Below are 20795 nucleotides of genomic sequence, written 5' to 3'. Positions count from 1 at the left end.
AGGACTCGGAGACATGAGTTCAGATAGAGCAGTAAAGAAGGAAAGTGGCTACCTGCCCGTTCACCTCCCGGGAGAGGGACGAGTGACCAGCAGCCCCGATCCCAATATCACTGTGTCTTTTATTGAGTTACAGCAACATGGGAGTGGGGCATTTGGGAATTTCAGGAATTGGGACCGGCAGGGTGTTACGAATTCTCTTGGTTCTCCGTTCCTACGGCCTTGTGCAAGATGTTGTTATTTGCCCTATGGCCTTGCATAGATAGGTCTGTAAATTCTCGTTAATAGGGAGGTAAATTCTCGTTAATAGGGAGGTAAAAATTCTCGTCATCTTCGGATGGGTGTTCCTTGATGGCCTTGAAGGCATCTGTCGCAGACTTGTTCTCTAGGCCTGCTCAAATGGAGGATTACTGTCCGCATGCACAAAATGGAGTCAGTCATGTCAAGTCCGCTAGTGGACAACAGTGCTTAACAAATGCCATCATTTTTTTTTTATTTATTATTAGCTTGTATCTACCCCAGCGCTTAGTATAGTGCCTGGAACATAGTAAGCGCTCAACAAAAACACCACGATTATTATTTTTATTATTATTATTATTATTATTATTCCTCTTTCCCCAGAGGAGTCACTGCACCCCCACCTCAATGGCGCTAATTCCCGCTTTAAACCACCAACGCGCATGCGTCCCAACGCACCTCCCCCTCTGACCGCGCGCGCATGCGTCTCAACTTCCCCTGCGCATGCGTCCCAACTTCCCCTGCGCATGCGTCCCAACACACCATCCTCTCTGACCGCGCGCGCATGCGTCCCAACCCACCTCCCCTCAGCGCGCCCGCGGGAGTCCCAACCCCCCCGAGCATGCGTCCCAACGCACCGCCCCTCTGACCGCGCGCATGCGTCATCAAATCATCATCATCATCATCAATCGTATTTAGTGAGCGCTTACTATATGCAGAGCACTGTACTAAGCGCTTGGGAAGTCCAAGTTGGCAACATCTAGAGACAGTCCCTACCCAACAGTGGGCTCACAGTCTAAAAGGGGGAGACAGAGAACAAACCAAACATACTAACAAAATAAAATAAATAGAATAGATATGTACAAATAAAATAAATAAATAAAGAGTAATAAATATGTACAAACATATATACATATATACAGGTGACAAATCAATCGTATTGAGCGCTTACTATGTGCAGAGCACTGTACTAAGCGCTTGGGAAGTACAAATTGGCAACATATAGAGTCCCTACCCAACAGTGGGCTCACCGTGTAAAAGACTAAAGTCCCAACACACCGCCCCTCTGACCGCGCGCATGCGTTCCAACCCATCCCCCCCCCCGCGCATGCGTCCCAACGCACCGCCCCTCTGACCGCGCGCATGCGCCCCACCCACCTCCCCTCAGCGCGCGCGCGCACGCGTCCCACCCCCCCCCGCGCACGCGTCCCAACCCACCTCCCCTCAGCGCGCGCGCATGCGTCCCAACGCACCGCCCCCTCTGACCGCGCCCGCACGAGTCCCAACCCCTCCCCGCGCATGCGTCCCAGCTCACCTCCCCTCCGATCACGCGCGCATGCGTCCCAATCCCCCCCCCTTCCCCACCCCAGCGCGCGCATGCGTCCCAACCCCCCCGCCGCCCTCCGCCCGGCGCCGATTGGCCAAAGCGGGAAGCGCGGCCGCTCGACTCCGATTCGCTGGCGCCCCGCCCGGCGCGGCCGTGCGTGATGACGTACGTACGTGCGTGCGTGCGTCGGTCCCTGAGGGTTGGCGTCGGGCGCCGCCATTAGGGCCGCTGGCAGTGGCTGAGGGCCGCCGGCCGGGGCCCGCCCGCCCGCCCTCCTGCCCTCCTCCTCCCGGCCGCCCGCCGGGCTTCACCCCGCTCCTCACGGCCGGTAAGGAGGGCCGGGGCCCGGGGCCCTGGGGGCCGGGGAGGGGGGCAACCTGGGAGGACCGGAGACCCCTCGTCCCATTCATTCATTCAATTGTATTCATTCATTCATTCAGTCGTATTCATTCACTCATCTTTTCAATCGTATTCATTCATCCATTCAGTCGTATTCATTCCTTCAGTCGTAATCACTCAATCATATTTATTCATTCATTCAATCAGTCGTATCTATTCGTTCATCCATTCAGTCGTATTCATTTCTTCAGCCGTAATCATTCAATCATATTTATTCATTCATTCAATCAGTCGTATCCATTCAGTCGTATTCATTCCTTCAATCGTAATCATTCAATCATATTCATTCAATCAATCGTATCTATTCATTCATCCATTCAGTCAGTCGTATTCATTCCCTCAGTCGTAATCATTCAATCATATTTGTTCAATCAATCGTATCTATTCATTCATCCATTCAGTCGTATTCGTTCCTTCAATCGTAATCATTCAATCATATTCATTCAATCAATCGTATCTATTCATTCATCCATTCAGTCATATTCGTTCCTTCAATCGTAATCATTCAATCATATTTATTCGTTCAGTCAGTCAGTCGTATCCATTCATTCATCCATTCAGTCGTATTCATTCCTTCAGTCGTAATCATTCAGTCATATTCATTCAATCAGTCGTATCCATTCATTCACTCAGTCGTATTCATTCCCTTAACGTAATCATTCAATCATATTTGTTCATTCAATCGGTCGTATTCATTCCTTCAGACGTAATCATTCAATCATATTCATTCATTCAATCAATCGTATCCATTCATTCACTCAGTCGTATTCATTCCCTCAATCGTAATCATTCAGTCATATTTGTTCATTCAATCGGTCGTATTCATTCCTTCAGTCGTAATCATTCAATCATATTCATTCATTCAATCAATCGTATCTATTCATTCATCCATTCAGTCATATTCGTTCCTTCAATCGTAATCATTCAATCATATTTATTCGTTCAGTCAGTCAGTCGTATCCATTCATTCATCCATTCAGTCGTATTCATTCCTTCAGTCGTAATCATTCAATCATATTCATTCAATCAGTCGTATCCATTCATTCACTCAGTCGTATTCATTCCCTCAATTGCAATCATTCAATCATATTTGTGCATTCAATCGGTCGTATTCATTTCTTCAGTCGTAATCATTCAATCATATTCATTCAATCAATCGTATCCATTCATTCACTCAGTCGTATTCATTCCCTTAACGTAATCATTCAATCATATTTGTTCATTCTATCGGTCGTATTCATTCCTTCAGTCGTAATCATTCAATCATATTCATTCATTCAATCAATCGTATCCATTCATCCATTGAGTCGTATTCATTCCCTCAATCGTAATCATTCAATCATATTTGTTCATTCAATCGGTCGTGTTCATTTCTTCAGTCGTAATCATTCAGTCATATTCATTCATTCAATCAATCGTATCCATTCATTCACTCAGTCGTATTCATTCCCTCAGTCGTAATCATTCAGTCATATTTGTTCATTCAATCGGTCGTATTCATTCCTTCAGTCGTAATCATTCAATCATATTCATTCATTCAATCAATCGTATCTATTCATTCATCCATTCAGTCATATTCGTTCCTTCAATCGTAATCATTCAATCATATTTATTCATTCAGTCAGTCAGTCGTATCCATTCATTCATCCATTCAGTCGTATTCATTCCTTCAGTCGTAATCATTCAATCATATTCATTCAATCAATCGTATCCATTCATTCACTCAGTCGTATTCATTCCCTCAGTCGTAATCATTCAATCATATTTGTTCATTCAATCGGTCGTATTCATTCTTTCAGTCGTAATCATTCAGTAATATTCATTCATTCAATCAGTCGTATCCATTCATTCACTCAGTCGTATTCATTCCCTCAGTCGTAATCATTCAGTCATATTTGTTCATTCAATCGGTCGTATTCATTCCTTCAGTCATAATCATTCAATCATATTCATTCAATCAATCGTATCCATTCATTCATTCAGTCGTATTCATTCCCTCATTCGTAATCATTCAGTCATATTTGTTCATTCAATCGGTCGTATCCATTCATCCAGTCGTAATCATTCAGTCATATTCATTCATTCAATCAATCGTATCCATTCATCCATTCAGTCGTATTCATTTCTGCAGTCGTAATCATTCAGTCGTATTTGTTCATTCATTCAATCAGTCGTATCCATTCAGTCGTATTCATTCCTTCAGTCGTAATCATTCAATCATATTCACTCATTCAATCGTATTGATTTATTTACTCATTCAGTCGTATTCATTCCTTCAGTCGTAATCATTCCGTCATATTTATTTACTCATTCAGTCGTATTGATTTCTTCATTCGATCAGTCGTATTCATTCCTCCAGTCGTAATCATTCCATCCTATTTATTTACTCATTCAGTCGTATTGATTTCTTCATTTGATCAGTCGTATTCATTCCTTCAGTCGTAATCATTCCGTCATATTTATTTACTCATTCAGTCGTATTGATTTCTTCATTCGATCAGTCGTATTCATTCCTTCAGTTGTAATCATTTCATCATATTTTTTTACTCATTCAATCGTATTGATTTCTTCATTCGATCAGTTGTATTCATTCCTTCAGTTGTAATCATTTCATCATATTTTTTTACTCATTCAATCGTATTGATTTCGTCATTCGATCAGTTGTATTCATTCCTTCAGTCGTAATCATTCCATCGTATTTATTTACTCGTTCAGTCGTATTGATTTCTTCATTCGATCAGTTGTATTCATTCCTTCAGTTGTAATCATTTCATCATATTTTTTTACTCATTCAGTCGTATTGATTTCTTCATTCGATCAGTTGTATTCATTCCTTCAGTCGTAATCATTCCATCATATTTATTTACTCGTTCAGTCGTATTGATTTCTTCATTCGATCAGTCGTATTCATTCCTTCAGTCGTAATCATTTCATCATATTTATTTACTCGTTCAGTCGTACTGATTTCTTCATTCGATCAGTCGCATTCATTCCTTCAGTCGTAATCATTCCATCATATTTATTTACTCATTCAATCACATTGATTTCTTCATTCCATCAGTCGTATTCATTCCTTCAGTCCTAATCATTCCATCATATTCACTCATTCAATCGCATTGATTTCTTCATTCGATCAGTCGTATCTATTCATTCATCCATTCAGTCGTATTCATTCCTTCAGTCGTAATCATTCCATCATATTTATTCACTCATTCAGTCGTATTGATTTCTTCATTCAATCAGTCGTACCTATTCATTCATCCATTCAATCATATTCATTCCTTCAGTCATAATCATTCAATCATATTTATCCACTCATTCAATTGTATTGATTTATTCATTGTCGTATTGATTTATTCATTCATCAATTCAACCGTATTCATTCGTTTTCATTCAGTCATATTTACTCATTCATTCATTCAGTCGTATTGGTTTATTGATTCATTCAGTCGTATTCATTCAATCTCATTCATTCATTCAGTCGTATTTATTCATTCGGTCAATCGTATTCATTCAATCATATTCATTTATTCGTTCAGTCGTATTCATTCATATTCATTCATCATTCAGTCGTATTTATTCATTCAATCGTGTTCATTCACTCATTCATTCATTCAGTCGTTTTCATTCAATCATATTTATTCATTCATTCGTTCAGTCGCATTCATTCATTCAGTCAATCGTATTTATTCATTCGTTCAGTCGCATTCATTCATTCAGTCAATCGTACTTATTCATTAGTTCAGTCGCATTCATTTATTCAGTCAATCGTACTTATTCATTCATTCGTTCAGTCGCATTCATTCAATCGTATTTATTCTTTCATTCGTTCAGTCGCATTCATTCATTCAGTCAATCTCATTCATTCAGTCGTATTCATTTAATCATCTATTCATTCATTCAATCGCATTTATTCATTCATTCAGTCATTTTCATTCAATCGTATTTATTCATTCATTCGATCTCATTCATTCAATCGTATTCATTTAATCATCTATTCATTCATTAAATCGTATCCATTCATTCAAGTGTATTTACTGAACACTTACTGTGTGCAGAGCACTGTACTAAGCGCTTGGGAAGTACAAGTCGGCAACAGGTAGAGACGGTCCCTACCCAACAACGGGCTCACAGTCTAGAAGGCGGAGACAGACAACAAAACAAAACAAGTCGACAGGGCTCAGTACCATCACAGTAAACAGAATTATAGCTATGTACACATCACTAATTAAGCACATAAAATAATAAATACGTACATATATACACAAGGTTTGTGGGGTGGGGAGGGGGGTAGAGCAGAGGGAGTGGGGGCGATTGGGAGGCGAGGAGGAGCGGAGAAAAAGGAGGGCTCAGTCAGGGAAGGCCTCCTGAGGAGGTGAGCTCTTAATAATAACGATGGCATATGGGTTTTTTTTTAATAGCATTTATTAAGCGCTTACTATGTGCAAAGCACTGTTCAAAGCGCTGGGGAGATTATAAGGTGATCAGGTTGTCCCACGGGGGGCTCACAGTCTTCATCCCCATTTTACAGATGAGGTAACTGAGGCCCAGAGAAGTGAAGTGACCTGCCCAAAGTCACACAGCTGACAGTTGGCGGAGTCGGGATTTGAACCCATGACCTCTGACTCCAAAGCCCGTGCTCTTTCCAATGAGCCACGCTGCTTCCCATGTTAGGCACTTACTATGTGCCAAGCACTGTTCTAAGCGCCGGGAGCCCGTTGTTGGGTAGGGACTGTCTCTATCTGTTGCTGAATTGTACTTTCTAAGCGCTTAGTACATTGCTCTGCACACAGTAAGCGCCCAATAACTACGTTTGAATGAATGAATGAATGAATGAATACAAGATAATCAGGTTGTCCCAGGTGGGGCTCACAGTCTTAATTCCCATTTTACAGATGAGGCAACTGAAGCACAGAGAAGTGAAGTGACTTGCCCAAAGCCACGCAGCTGACAAGTTGCGAAGCCAGGACTAGAACCCATGACCTCTGATTCCCAAGCCCGTGCTCTGGCCCCCAAGCCCCTGACTTTGGGCAAGTCAATCAATCAATCGTATTGATTGAGCGCTTACTGTGTGCAGAGCACTGTACTAAGCGCTTGGGAAGTACAAGTTGGCAACATATAGAGACAGTCCCTACCCAACAGCGGGCTCACAGTCTAAAAGGGGGAGACAAAACCAAACATACTACAAAATAAAATAGAATAGATATGTACAAGTAAAATAAATAAATAAATAGAATAATATGTACAAACATATACATATATACAGGTGCTGTGGGGAAGGGAAGGAGGTAAGATGGGGGGGATGGATGTGTCTATAGCTATAATTCTATTTATTCTGATTTTATTGACACCCGTCTACTTGTTTTGTGGTCTGTCTCCCCCCTTCTAGACTGTGAGCCCGCTGTTGGGTAGGGACCGTCTCTATCTGTTGCCGACCTGTACTTTCCAAGCGCTTAGTACAGTGCTCCGCACGCAGTAAGTGCTCAGTAAGTGCGATTGAATGAAGTCACTTCCCTTCTCCCGGCCTCAGCTCCCTCACCCGGAAAAGGGGTTGGAGGCCGGGAGCCCCACAAAGGACAGGGACTATGGTCACCCTGATTTGCTTATATCCACCCCAGCGCTTAGTACAGTGCCTCGCATGTAGTAAGCACTTGACAGATTATTATTATTATTATTATTATTATTATTATTATTAAGTGTTGTGGAGTCGCATAGTAAGCACTTGACAAATTATTAGTATTATTAAGTGCTGTAAAGTCGCTGCCAATTCGAGTCCATGTACGTTTTTCCATCAGAACGATTCACAGCGGCTCCATGGATATATTTTCTCCAGAACGTCGTGTCCTCTGCCGTAATCCGCAGCCTTTCTGACGGTTTTTCCGTTCTCATCTTTACGGTCTCTATCCATCTAGCCGCCATTCTGCCTCTTCCCCCTTTTCCCCGGACTTTTCCAAGCGTTAGTGTCGTCTCCAGAGAATTAGCCCTCCTGATGATGTGTCCAAAATATGCTCATCTCAAAGTCGAATCATTTGGCCTTCCAAAGACCACTGTGGCTTAATTTGCTCCAAAACCCATTTGTTTGGTTTCCGGGCAGTGCGCGATATTCGCCAAAGCCTCCTCCAACACCACATTTCATCATCAATCGTATTTATTGAGCGCTTACTATGTGCAGAGCACTGTACTAAGCGCTTGGGAAGTACAAATTGGCAACATATAGAGACAGTCCCTACCCAACAGTGGGCTCACAGTCTAAAAGATTTCGAATGAATCGATGTTCTTTCTCTCCTGTTTTTTCACCGTCCAGCTGTCGGATCCATACGTTGTCACTGGAAACACCAGAGAGTTGACCATTCGTATTTTTGTGGCAATTGTTACATCAGCACGTCATGCCTTTTCATTCATTGTCGTATTTATTGAGCGCTTACTGTGTGCAGAGCACTGGACTAAGCGCTTGGGAAGTACAAGTTGGCAACATACAGAGACGGTGCCTACCCAACAGCGGGCTCACAGTCTAGAAGAGGGAGACAGAGAACAAAACAGAACATATTAACAAAATAAAATAAATAGAATAAATATGTGCAAATAAAATAAATAGAGTAATAAATACGTACAAATATATATACAGATGCTGTGGGGAGGGGAAGGAGGTAAGGCGGGGGGATGGGGAGAGGAAGGAGGGGGAATAATGATGGTCTTTGTTAAGCACTTACTATGTGCAAAGCACTGTTCTAAGCGCTGGGGAGGTTAAAAGATGATCAGGTTGTCCCACGGGGGGCTCACAGTCTTAATCCCCATTTTCCAGATGAGGTCACTGAGGCCCAGAGAAGCCAAGTGACTTGCCCAAAGTCGCACAGCTGACAGTTGGCGGAGCCAGGATTTGAACCCATGACCTCTGACTCCAGAGCCTGGGCTCTTTCCAGGCTCTTCATAGCAAGTCTTCCTAACATTAATGTGAGCCCACTGTTGGGTAGGGACCGTCTCTATATGTTGCCAACTTGTACTTCCCAAGCGCTTAGTACAGTGCTCTGCACACAGTAAGCGTTCAATAAATACGATTGATGATGATGGTGATTAATCTTTGGCGTATTTCTTGGCTACTGATTACCTTATTATTGATTATCGATCCCAGGAGAGAATACCGCAGTTATTATTGAGAAGCTGCATGGCCCAGTGGCAAAAGCCAACTTGTACTTCCCAAGCGCTTAGTACAGTGCTCTACACACGGTAAGCGCTCAATAAATATGATTGAATGAATGAATGAATGAAGAGTGTGGGCTTGGGAATCAGAGGATGTGAGTTCTGATCCCGGCTCTGCCACTTGTCTGCTTTGTGACCTTGGGGAAGTCACTTCTCTTCTGTGTGCCTCAGTTACCTCATCTGGAAAATGGGGATTGAGACTGCGAGCCCCACGTAGGGCAGGGACCGAGTCCAACCTGAGTACCAGCGTGGCTCAGTGGAAGGAGCCCGGGCTTTGGAGTCAGGGGTCATGGGTTCAAATCCCGGCTCCGCCAACTGTCAGCTGTGCGACTTTGGGTGAGTCACTTCGCTTCTCTGGGCCTCAGTTCCCTCATCTGGAAAATGGGGATTAAGACTGTGAGCCCCCCGTGGGACAACCTGATCACCTTGTAGCCTCCCCGGCGCTTAGAACAGTGTTTTGCACATAGTAAGCGCTTAACAAATACCCTCATTATTATTATTATTGTCTACCCTAGTGCTTGGAATGGTGCCTGGTGCATAGTAAGTGCTTAACAAAATACAGTGCTATGCACACAGTAAGCACTCAATAAATACGATTGAAGAAATGAATATTATTATTAGTCCTCATCCCAATTGCTCCTTGCCCCTTCTGTCTCCTTTTTCCCCCCATTCCCGGGCTTGTGCCCACCCGCCCGTGCCCGGCCTCAGCCGTCCCCCAACTTCCCAGCCCTCCTATTCATCATCAATCGTATTTATTGAGCGCTTACTGTGTGCAGAGCACTGTACTAAGCGCTTGGGAAGTACAAGATGGCAACATATAGAGACAGTCCCTACCCAACAGTGGGCTCACAGTCTAAAACTCCTATTCCCCCCCACCCCCGTCTTCATCGCCCCGTTCCCAGGAAATCAATCAGGGGTATCTATTGAACGCTCACTATGTACAGAGCCCTGGATGAAGCACTCGGTGAAGAAGCAGCATGCTCCAGTGGATAGCACAGGCCGGGGATTCAGAAGGACCTGGGTTCTAATCCCGGCCCCGCCACTGGTCTGCTGTGTGACCTTAGGGAAGTAATTTCACCTCTCTGGGCCTCAGTTCCCTCGTCTTGGAAATGGGGGTTAAGACGGTGAGCCCCGTGTGGGAAAGGCCCGCTGTTGGGTAGGGACCGTCTCTATATGTTGCCAACCTGTACATCCCAAGCGCTTAGTACAGTGCTCTGCACACAGTAAGCGCTCAATAATTTCTAGACTGTGAGCCCACTGTTGGGTAGGGGCCGTCTCTATATGTTGCCAGCTTGTACTTCCCAAGCGCTTAGTACAGTGCTCTGCACACAGTAAGCGCTCAATAAATGCGATTGAATGAATGAATGAAATACGATTGAATGAATGAATGAAAGGGACCGTGTCCAAACTGATTAACTTGTATTTACCCCGGTGCTTTAGAACAGTGCTTGGCACATAGTAAGCGCTTAACAATTCATTCATTCATTCATTCAATTGTACTTACTGAGCGCTGACTGTGTCCCGAGCACTGTACTAAGCGCTTGGGAAGTCCAAGTTGGCAACATATAGAAATGGTCCCTACCCAACAGTATTCAATAAATACGATTGAATGAATGAATGAATGAAAGGGACCAAGTCCAAACTGATTAACTTGTATTTACCCCTTCGCTTAGAACGGTGCTTGGCACATAGTAAGCGCTTAACAATCCATTCATTCATTCATTCAATTGTATTTTTTGAGCGTTGACTGTGTGCAGAGCACTGTACTAAGCGCTTGGGAAGTCCAAGTTGGCAACATATAGAGACGGTCCCTACCCAACAGTATTCAATAAATACGATTAAATGAATGAATGAAAGGGACCATGTCCAAACTGATTAACTTGTATTTACCCCGGTGCTTAGAACAGTGCTTGGCACATAGTAAGCGCTTAACAATTCATTCATTCATTCATTCAGTCGTATTTATTGAGCGCTGACTGTGTGCAGAGCACTGTACTAAGCACTTGGGAAGTCCAAGTTGGCAACATATAGAGATGGTCCCTACCCAACAGTATTGAATAAATACGATTAAATGAATGAATGAAAGGGACCATGTCCAAACTGATTAACTTGTATTTACCCCGGTGCTTAGAACAGTGCTTGGCACATAGTAAGCGCTTAACAATCCATTCATTCATTCATTCAATTGTATTTATTGAGCGCTGACTGTGCAGAGCACTGTACTAAGCGCTTGGAAAGTCCAAGTTGGCAACATATAGAAATGGTCCCTACCCAACAGTATTCAATAAATACGATTGAATGAATGAATGAATGAAAGGGACCATGTCCAAACTGATTAACTTATATTTACCCCGGTGCTTAGAACAGTGCTTGGCACATAGTAAGCGCTTAACCATTCATTCATTCATTCATTCAGTTGTATTTATTGAGCGCTGACTTTGTGCCGAGCACTGTACTAAGCACTTGGGAAGTCCAAGTTGGCAACATATAGAGACTGTCCCTACCCAACAGCATTCAATAAATACGATTGCATGAATGAATGAAAAGGACCATGTCCGAACTGATTAACTTATATTTACCCTGGCGCTTAGAACAGTGCTTGGCACATAGTAAGCGCTTAACCATTCATTCATTCATTCAGTTGTATTTATTGAGCACTGACTGTGTGCAGAGCACTGTACTAAGCGCTTGGAAAGTCCAAGTTGGCAACATATTGAAACGGTCCCTACCCAACAGTATTCAATAAATACGATTGAATGAATGAATGAATGAAAGGGACCATGTCCAAACTGATTAACTTATATTTACCCTGGCGCTTAGAACAGTGCTTGGCACATAGTAAGCACTTAACCATTCATTCATTCATTCAATTGTATTTATTGAGCGCTGACTGTGTGCAGAGCACTGTACTAAGCGCTTGGGAAGTACAAGCCTTCCCAGACTGAGCCCCTTCCTTCCTCTCCCCCTCGTCCCCCTCTGCATCCCCCCATCTTACCTCCTTCCCTTCCCCACAGCACCTGTATATATGTATATATGTTTGTGCATATTTATTACTCTATTTATGTATTTTACTTGTACAGATCTATTCTCTTTATTTTATTTTGTTAGTATGTTTGGTTTTGTTCTCTGTCTCCCCCTTTTAGACTGTGAGCCCACTGTTGGGTAGGGACCGTCTCTATATGTTGCCAACTTAGACTTCCCAAGCGCTTAGTACAGTGCTCTGCACACAGTAAGTGCTCAACAAATACGATTGATGATGATGATGATACAAGTTGGCAACATATAGAGACGGTCCCTACCCAACAGTATTCAATAAATACGATTGAGTGAATGAATGAATGAAAGGGACCATGTCTAAACTGATTAACTTGTATTTACCCCAGTGCTTAGAACAGTGCTGCCGAATAGTAAGCACGTTACAATTCATTCATTCATTCATTCAGTTGTATTTATTGAGCGCTGACTGTGTGCAGAGCACTGTACTAAGCGCTTGGGAAGTCCAAGTTGGCAACAAGTACCGTAATTATTACAGTACAGCAGAATTGGTAGATATTGAAGCGGTTGCCAATGCAGGGGGCTCCGGGGGCTTTTAAGGGACCCGGGTGGGCAGTGGCTTGGGGATCCGGATGCCCAAAGGGACCAACAAAGGGGGCTTGGATTTTGCCGGTTGGAGAAGCCGCAGTCTGTGTAGGCGTTAACCGTTCAGTCCCTTGGAAAAGAGAACACTGCTTTGCACATAGTAAGCGCTTAATAAATGCTCTCATTGTTATTATTATGAGAGCCCCAAGTGTGATCCACGCCACGTGTAGAGCGAAGAGTGAAAGCCGGGACGTCTTTAGTTGTTCTCGGTGACCCAAAGGACCAAAAGCCAGGAGCATCCCCCTTCTTGGCTCCTGGCTGGGGGAGAATCTCTTCCTTTCCATGATAATAATAATAATAATAATAATAACAGTGATAATGGCATTTATTCAGCCCTTAGGGTCTCCTTTACATGTCGGTTTAGTCGGTATGGGATGAAGCCGTCTAGACTCTGAGTCCGTTGCCAGCGGGTAAAACAAAATGCAGAAATACGTTTTGCACTGAAGATGCCTCATTTAATAATAATGTAATATTGTACATATCTATTCTATTTATTTTGTTAGTATGTTTGGTTTTGTTCTCTGTCTCCCCCTTTTAGACTGTGAGCCCACTGTTGGGTAGGGACCGTCTCTATATGTTGCCAATTTGTACTTCCCAAGCGCTTAGTACAGTGCTCTGCACATAGTAAGTGCTCAATAAATACGATTGATGATGATGATGATAATGATGGTATTTGTTAAAGATGCCTCATTTAATAATAATAATGATGGTATTTGCTAAAGTTGCCTCATTTAATTCATTCGTTCAGTCGTATTTATTGAACGCTTACTGTGTGCAGAGCACTGTACTAAGGGCTTGGGAAGTCCAAGTTGGCAACATATAGAGACGGTCCCTACCCAACAGTGGGCTCACAGTCTAATAATAATAATGATGATGTTTGTTAAAGGTGCCTCATTTAATAATAATAATGATGGTGTTTGTTAAAGTTGCCTCATTTAATTCATTCGTTCAATCGTATTTATTGAGCGCTTACTGTGTGCAGAGCACTGTACTAAGGGCTTGGGAAGTCCAAGTTGGCAACATATAGAGACGGTCCCTACCCAACAGTGGGCTCACAGTCTAATAATAATAATGATGGTATTTGTTAAAGGTGACTCATTTAATAATAATAATGATGGTATTTGTTAAAGTTTTCTCATTTAATTCATTCGTTCAATCGTATTTATTGAGCGCTTACTGTGTGCAGAGCACTGTACTAAGGGCTTGGGAAGTCCAAGTTGGCAACGTATAGAGACGGTTCCTACCCAACAGTGGGCTCACAGTCTAATAATAATAATGATGGTATTTGTTAAAGGTGCCTCATTTAACTCATTCGTTCAATCGTATTTATTGAGCGCTTACTGTGTGCAGAGAACTGTACTAAGGGCTTGGGAAGTCCAAGTTGGCAACATATAGAGACGGTCCCTACCCAACAGTGGGCTCACAGTCTAATAATAATAATGATGGTATTTGTTAGAGGTGCCTCATTTAATAATAATAATGATGGTATTTGTTAAGCGCTTACTTTGTGCAAAGCACTGTTCTAAGCGCTGGGGGGGGGGAATGCAAGGTGATCGGGTTGTCCCACGTGGGGCTCACAATCGTAATCCCCATTTTCCAGATGAGGGAACTGAGGCCCAGAGAAGTGAAGTGACCTGCCCCAAGTCACACAGCTGACAAGTGGCAGAGCCGGGATTCGAACCCACGACCTCCGACTCCCAAGCCCGGGCTCTTTCCACTGAGACACGCTGCTTCGCTGCGTCATTTATTTTGGGAAGTGTCGTATGCCACATTCATTGTTGTATTTATTAAGCGCTTACTGTGTGCAGAGCACCGGACTAAGCGCTTCCCAGAGTGCGGGTACAAGAAAGCAGCATGGCTCAGTGGAAAGAGTATGGGCTTGGGAGCCAGAGGTCATGGGTTCGAATCCTAGCCCCTCCACTTGTCAGCTGTGTGATCTTGGGCAGGCCACTTAACTGCTCTGTGCCTCAGTTACCTCATCTGTAAAATGGGGATTAAGACTGTGAGCCCCACGTGGGACAACCTGATCACCTTGTATCCCCCCAAGCGCTTAGAGCAGTGCTTTGCGCATAGTAAGCGCTTAACAAATACCATTATTATTATTAAGACAGGAAGTAGAAGGAGCTAAGAAACCTGATGGGAAGAAATGATGTATCGTGAAATGAAGTAGGTTAAAAAAACCCCAGAGTTTTCCAGGTGTTCCTTAGCTTTGGAGGATTTGCCTGTTTCAGGTCACAACCTTGGCACATAGTAAGCGCTTAACAATTCATTCATTCATTCATTCAATTGTATTTATGACTTAAGGGGTGTTGTGTTGTGTTTAAGACTTAAGGGGTGTGTTCGGGCATTAGGGAAGCAACATAATAATAATAATGATGGCATTTATTAAGCGCTTACTATGTGCAAAGCACTGTTCTAAGCGCTGGGGAGGTTACAAAGTGATCAGGTTGTCCCTCGGGGGGCTCACAGTCTTAATCCCCATTTTACAGATGAGGGAACCGAGGCCCAGAGAAGTGAAGCGCCTGGCCCAAAGTCACCCAGCTGGCAATTGGCGGAGCCGGGATTTGAACCCATGACCTCGGACTCCAGAGCCCGGGCTCGTTCCAGTGAGCCACGCTGCTTCATGGCACAGGCCTGGGAATCAGAAGGTCGTGGGTTCTAATCCTAGCCCCGCCACTTTTCTGCTCTGCTCTTGGGCGAGTCACTTCGCTTCTGCTCCAGGAGGCCTTCCCAGACTGAGCCCCTTCCTTCCTCTCCCCCTCGTCCCCCTCTCCATCCCCCCCATCTTACCTCCTTCCCTTCCCCACAGCACCTGTATATATGTTTGTACATATTTATTACTCGATTTATTTATTTATTTTACTTGTACATACCTATTCTATTTATTTTATTTTGTCATTATGTTTGGTTTTGTTCTCTATCTCCCCCTTTTAGACTGTGAGCCCACTGTTGGGTAGGGACTGTCTCTATATGTTGCCGACTTGTACTTCCCAAGCGCTTAGTTCAGTGCTCTGCACATAGTAAGCGCTCAATAAATGCGATTGATTGATTGATTCTCTGGGCCTCAATTACCTCATATGTAAAATGGGGATCGAGACTCCATGGGGCAGGGACTTTGTCCAACCTGGTTTGCTCGTATTCACCCCAGTGTTTAGTACAGTGTCCGGCACCCAGGAAGCGCTTAACAAATACCAGAGTTATTGTTGGGAATCCCTACCCTCTCTGCCCATCATTCTCCCCAGTTTGTCCTTTGGAGACACGGGCCAAAAGAATGCTAGGGACTTGTGCCACCAACTTCCTGCTCATGCCTTTTCCATAATTCATTAATAATAATAATAATAATAATAATAATGATGATGGCATTTATTAAGCACTTACTATGTGCAGAGCACTGTTCTAAGTGATGGGGAGGTTACAATAATAATAATAATGATGGTATTTGTTAAGTACTTACTATGTGCTTAACCCCTTCTAGACTGTGAGCCCAATGTTGGGTAGGGACCGTCTCTATACGTTGCCAACTTGTACTTCCCAAGCGCTTAGTACAGTGCTGTGCACACAGTAAGCGCTCAATAAATATGATTGATTGATGTGCAAAGCACTGTTCTAAGTGCTGGGGGGATACAAGGTGATCAGGTTGTCCCACGTGGGGCTCACAGTCTTAATCCCCATTTTACAGATGAGGCAACTGAGGCACAGAGAAGTCACAAAGTCACACAGCTGACAATTGGCGGAGCCGGGATTTGAACCCATGACCTCTGGCTCTAAAGCCCATGCTCTTTCCACTGAGCCACACTTTTTCTCTCTACAAGGCAATCAGGTTGTCCCACAGGGGGCTCACGGTCTTCAGCCCCACTTTACAGATGAGGGAACTGAGGCCCAGAGAAGTGAAGTGACTTGCCCAAGGTCACACAGCTGACAGTTGGCGGAGCCGGGATTTGAACCCATGACCTCTGACTCCAAAGCCCGGGCTCTTTCCACGGAGCCACGCTGCTTCTCTAATTGCTGCTTCTCTATTTGCCAAGCACTGTGCGCGTTAGGAGCTTTACTGAACGCCAGGGCTAGATACAAGGTTCATTCATTCACTCAATCGTATTTATTGAGCGCTTCCTGTGTGCAGAGCACTGTACTAAGCGCTTGGGAAGTACAAGTTGGCAACATATAGAGACGGCCCCTACCCAACAGTCTAGAAGAGTGGGCTCACAGTCTAGAAGAAGGTTGCAGACTGGACACAGCCCCCGTCCCGCATGGGGCTCCCGGCCTTAACTCCCATTTTACAGAGACGTTAAGTGACTCCCCCAAGGTCACCCAGCAGACCAGCGGCAGAAGCCGGGATTAGAACCCAGGTCCTTTTGACGCCCAGCCCCTTGCTTTATCCCCTAGGCCGTGCTGCTACATTGGCAAGAAGCGTAGAAGAATTAGTGAGAATAGTTCACAGTGCTGTGTGACAGGCCCTTTCCCATTTCTTCCAGCCCCTTCTTCACCATCATCAATCGTATTTATTGAGCGCTTACTGTGTGCAGAGCACTGTACTAAGCGCTTGGGAAGTACAAGTTGGCAACATCTAGAGACGGTCCCTACCCAACAGTGGGCTCACAGTCTAAAAGGGGGAGACAGAGAACAAAACCAAACATACTAATAAAATAAATAGAATAGATATGTACAAGTAAAATAAATAAATAAATAGAGTAATAAATATGCACAAACATATATACATATATACAGGTGCTGTGGGGAAGGGAAGGAGGTAAGGCGGGGGGGATGGGGATGGGGACGAGGGGGAGAGGAAGGAAGGGGCTCAGTCTGGGAAGGCCTCCTGGAGGAGGTGAGCTCTCAGTAGGGCCTTCTTAGGTCCTTGGCATCACAGAAGTCACCTGGATGGCACAGTCAATCAATCAATCAATCAATCGTATTTATTGAGCGCTTACTGTGTGCAGAGCACTGTACTGAGCGCTTGAGAAGTCCAAGTCGGCAACATCTAGAGACGGTCCCTACCCAACAGTGGGCTCACAGTCTAGAAGGGGGAGACAGAGAACAAAACCAAACATACTAACAAAATAAAATAAATAGAATAGATATGTACAAGGAAGATAAATAAATAGAGTAATAAATATGTACAAACATATATACATATCAATCAATCAAATTGAGCGCTCACTGTGTGCAGAGCACTGTACTAAGCGCTTGGGAAGTACAAGTTGGCAACATATAGAGACAGTCCCTACCCAACAGTGGGCTCACAGTCTAGAAGGGGGAGACAGAGAACAAAACCAAACATACTAACAAAATAAAATAAATAGAATATATATGTACAAGTAAGATAAATAAATAGAGTAATAAATACATACAAATAATAATAATAATAATGATGGCATTTATTAAGTGCTTACTATGTGCAAAGCACTGTTCTAAGTGCTGGGGAATTTACAAGGTGATCAGGCTGTCCCACGTGGGGCTCCCAGTCTTAATCCCCATTTTACAGAGGAGGTAACTGAGGCCCAGAGAAGTGAAGTGACTTGCCCAAACATATATACATATATACAGGTGCTGTCGGGAAGGGAAGGAGGTAAGACGGTGGGGATGGAGAGGGGGACGAGGGGGAGAGGAAGGAAGGGGCTCAGTGTGGGAAGGCCTCCTGGAGGAGGTGAGCTCTCAGCAGGGCCTTGAAGGGAGGAAGAGAGCGAGCTTGGCGGATGGGCAGAGGGAGGGCATTCCAGGCCCGGGGGAGGACGTGGGCCGGGGGTCGATGGTGGGACAGGTTAGAATGAGGTACGGTGAGGAGATTAGCGGCGGAGGAGCGGAGGGTGCGGGCTGGGCTGCAGAAGGAGAGAAGGGAGGTGAGGTAGGAGGGGGCGAGGGGATGGATGGAGAGCCTGGAAGCCCAGGGTGAGGAGTTTCTGCCTGATGCGCAGATTGATCGGTAGCCACTGGAGAGTTTTGAGGAGGGGAGTGACATGCCCAGAGCATTTCTGCACAAAGACAATCCGGGCAGCGGCGTGAAGTATGAATTGAAGTGGGGAGAGACACGAGGATGGGAGATCGGAGAGGAGGCTGATACAGTCATTGGTAGAAGTCTGGGTCACCTGTACGCATCACCTTGCCCCCTCCTACCTCACCTTGCTATTCTCCGACTTCAACCCAGCCCGCACACTCTGTTCCTCCAGCGCTCACCTTCGCGCTGTACCTCCGTCTCGTCTATCTCGCCGCCAACTTTTCACCCACACCGTGCCTCTGACCTGGAACGCGCTCCCTCCTCTCATCAGAAAATTGCTCGCTCCCACCCCAAAACCATATTGAAGGCACATCTCCTCCAAGAAGCCTTCTCTGACTAAGCCCACCTCTCCTCCCATTCCCTTCTGCACTGCTTGTATTCATTCATTCAGTCGTATTTATTCATTCAGTCATTCACTCAGTCGTATTTATTGAGCGCTTACTGTGTGCAGAGCACTGGACTAAGCCTTGGGAAGTACAAGTTGGCAGCGTATAGAGACGGTCCCTACCCAACAACGGGCTCACGGTCTAGAGTGGGGAGACAGACAACAAAACAAAACATGTGGACAGATGTCAAGTCATCACAATAAATAGAAGTAAAGCTAGATGCCCATTTATTCAACAGGCTCCTACTTCCTTCCTCTCCCTTCTTCCACCCCCTCCCCATCCCCCCTGCCTTACCTCCTTCCCCTCCCCACAGCGCCTGTATATATGTATATATGTTTGTATAGATTTACTACTCTATTTTATTTGTACATATTTATTCTATTTATTTTATTTGGTTAATATGATTTGTTTTGTTGTCTGTCTCCCCCTTCTAGACTGTGAGCCCCCTGTTGGGTAGGGACCGTCTCTATATGTTGCCAACTTGGACTTCCCAAGCGCTTAGTACAGTGCTCTGCACACAGTAAGCGCTCAATAAATACGATTGAGTGAATGAATGAATATGTATATATGTTTGTACGTATTTATTACTCTATTTTATTTGTCCATATTTATTCTATTTATTTTACTTGGTTAATATGATTTGTTTTGTTGTCTGTCTCCCCCTTCTAGACTGTGAGCCCGCTGTTGGGTAGGGACCGTCTCTATATGTTGCCGACTTGTACTTCCGAAGCACTTAGTACCGTACTCTGCACACAGTAAGCGCTCAATAAATACGATTGAACGAATGAATGAGGAATGAACGGGCTCACAGTCTAGAAGGGGGAGACCGACAAAAAAACAAAGCACGTAGACAGGTATCAAAGTCGTCAGAAGAAACATCATCATCAATCGTATTTATTGAGCGCTTACTATGTGCAGAGCACTGTACTAAGTGCTTGGGAAGTACAAATTGGCAACATATAGAGACAGTCCCTACCCAACAGTGGGCTCACAGTCTAAAAGAATTAAAGCTGGGGATCGAGTCTTCTGTCTCCCCTCTAACAGCAGAAGCAGTAGGATAAGGGCAAGGAGACCCTGATTGTCATTGAAGGATGTAAGAAATCAAATGCTACAGGTTGAAGTTACCTCACCGAAGTCTACAAGGCTGGTTTACTGGAAAGGTAGTGCCATACTTAAAACAAAACAAACAGAAACTACAATAATTCTTACTTGAGCGCTTACTGTGTGCGGAGCACTGTTCTAAGCGCTTGGAAAGTACAATTCAGCAGCAGATGGAGACAATCCCTACCCAACAGCGGGCTCCTTCATTCATCCTCCCTCCCATCCATATCTGTAATTTATTTATCTTTCGATTTATGTTAATGTCCGTCTCCCCCCCTAGACTGTGAGCTCGTTAATAACAATAGTTATAATGGCATTTGTTAAGCGCTTACTATGTGCCAAGCACCGTTCTGAGCGCTGTGGGGGGGATACAAGGTAATCAGGTTGTCCCACGTGGGGCTCACAGTCTTCATCCCCGTTTTACAGATGAGGGAACTGAGGCCCGGAGAAGTGAACTGACTTGCCCAAAGTCACCCAGCTGACAAGCAGCGAAGCGGGATTCGAACCCGTGACCCCTGAC

The 20795-nt window shown here is 44.4% G+C and overlaps 1 protein-coding gene across 1 annotated transcript in view; it reads left to right on the top strand.

The window, feature by feature from the left end:
- Positions 1–1841: 1841 nt before the first annotated feature.
- The window catches only part of CHAMP1 (chromosome alignment maintaining phosphoprotein 1), a 38636-nt gene continuing 19682 nt past the window's right edge, over positions 1842–20795 (top strand). The window contains 1 exon segment of the mRNA XM_038741386.1: positions 1842–1889. The gene's annotated coding sequence lies outside the window, so the exon portion shown is untranslated.

The sequence above is a fragment of the Tachyglossus aculeatus genome, chromosome 2 (genome assembly GCF_015852505.1).
Source record: "Tachyglossus aculeatus isolate mTacAcu1 chromosome 2, mTacAcu1.pri, whole genome shotgun sequence".
NCBI lineage: Eukaryota > Metazoa > Chordata > Mammalia > Monotremata > Tachyglossidae > Tachyglossus > Tachyglossus aculeatus.
This window is presented reverse-complemented; position numbering and strand designations above follow the sequence as displayed.